Consider the following 2500-nt stretch of genomic DNA (forward strand, 5'->3'; position numbering starts at 1 on the left):
AATTTCTCTGTTGTCCTTCCCCGGATTCCTAGAAACGGACGCGTTCGATTCCGGATAAAGAGCGCGCGCGCGCGCGCTGATGACACCAACCGAATAACGCGCGCCTCGCGACAGACACGTGCTTAAAGGTTCAAAATAACGATATAGTAGAGACTCAAAAGAAAATAAACGCGAGCAAGTGAAAAACAAAATAGTTTCAGTGGCGGATTTAGTGCGACCAGGCAAAAAACGACAGCTTAGAAGCATACGTTTGTTTCATATTCACAATACGTACGGTAAGCGATGTTTTAGTTATATTTTACAGTTCCCTGTATCGTCGCATAGTTGTAAATTAACTCTGTGATAGTGAAAGCTTTGGTATGGAACCTAAGGGTAGAAACCCAGTGAAAACGTTTGTAAATTTGTTGAAGTGCATTGGATAACACCTTATCGCCCTCACGATGGTCATATCCAATCCTTTACACCTATATTTCAGTGAATATGCAATGTAATTTTTTTTTAAAGCTTGTATATTCTAACCCGTTAATGTTCGGCACCGTGTTTGCTCACTGGTGACAACGCAACAATGCAGTTAGTCAATAGTTTAACCCTGCCTTCAATGGCGAATGACCATTGACGGAATAAAGTGAGAAAAAGAACGATTTAATTTAAAAGCAATGATAACCGACGGTGACATGCACTGATCTTATTATATGGACGAGAGTGTTTTATCCAATAGACATAACTGATTAGAGTGTAATGTGAAGTGCTAGTTTTCTACCCCATATTATGAACCATGTGAGCGTTAGCCCTACTAATGGAAAGGGGCCCACACATGGACAGAGAACAACTCTGACCAAGGTGGGAATTAAAACCACGACGTTCGGGTTATATCACCGCTGCTCTACCGACTAAGCTTCAAGGTCAGACAGGAGCAGGCCGTGGGAACTGAAGATCTTAAAGGCACGGAAATGGAAATGTACAAGTACAAGGAAGGATTACGTTTTCGCAAACGTTGGCCGTGTAGCACTTATATTTGAACAGACTTAACTGTAGTTTTCTACTCCATATGGACCATTGAGCGTTAGCTCTACCAAAGGAAATGGGCCCACACAAGGAGAGAGAAAAACTCTGAACAGGGTGGGAATTGAACCCACGACCTTCAGGTTAGATCACCGCCGCTCTACCGACTGAGCTAAAAAGGTCAGACGGGAGCAAGTCTTGGGAACTGAAGATGTAAAAGTCACTGCAATGAAAATGAGCACGGTACTTTGAAACAGGCTTGGCAACGAAGTAAGAATAAACAATTTGAAACGATTAATTAAGAAAATTCCCTCGCAAATTTACACATTTTAATTCATTAGTTCTTGATATAGGTAGTCTCTACAAATTTTTGTTCTAATATGAATCATGTATTTGTGGTTTTTATTAAGACTTTAATTTTTCATTGTAATTTTTACCACGATATTTTTTTTAAATTAGACACTACCACATCAGTAATTTTATATATCTTTATTATCTATTATTATTATTATTATTATTATTATTATTATTATTATTATTAACGATGAAATGATATATGAAATGGATCATATATGAACTGCGGATATGAAATCAAGTGAAGCTATGATCTTCGCAGTTATGAACGCAATTTTTGCATTTGCGTAATGAAGCCTGAAAAATTCAGGACTTCAACGGAGTTTGAACCCGTGACCTCGCGATACCGGTGCGACGCTCTAACCAACTAAGCCATGAAACCACTGACGTTAGAAGCTGGTCATTTGTGGGTTCTAATGTTCCCGTGAGGAATGAATCAACGATGAAATGATATATGAAATGGATCATATATGAACTGCGGATATGAAATCAAGTGAAGCTATGATCTTGCGTTCATAACTGCGAAGATCATAGTTTGCACTTGATTATTATTATTATTATTATTATTATTATTATTATTATTGTTATTATTATTATTATTATTATTATTATTATTATTATCATTATTATCATTATTATTATTATTTAAAACACTCGAAGAATCAATACGACCACTACAGCCGGGAACCAAACGGCGTATTTTTCGTTTGTAACACGAGTGGTCATATTGAGCAACGACGTCACGTTTCCCGCCTTTTTTTTGTTTGTATCAATACCCATTATTTGTATAAAACCCTGCTTTTCAATCTCATATATCCATATAATAAAAAGAAAACCACACGTTAGCTCGAAGATAAGAATTTCATGTTCTCGTGGCAACATGTTCTTGCCACTCAAAAATGAAATTCAAGTCTTCTCGCCATCGTGTAATATCCTCTATAAAATACGTCCAATACTTATCTAATCCAGTTGTACCATATTTCTCAGATGAGCCATTACCAGCACAATATCAATGCCCCTCACTTCCCTCCTGGGGTGCATATGTCCCACTTCAGTATGACAAACACAACTTTGATTGGACAAGATGTACAACAGCGACTATGGGAAAAGTACTGGAGACGGCAGTACCCAGTCTCGACTGCGT

Source organism: Montipora foliosa, chromosome 11, assembly GCF_036669935.1.
Source record: "Montipora foliosa isolate CH-2021 chromosome 11, ASM3666993v2, whole genome shotgun sequence".
NCBI lineage: Eukaryota > Metazoa > Cnidaria > Anthozoa > Scleractinia > Acroporidae > Montipora > Montipora foliosa.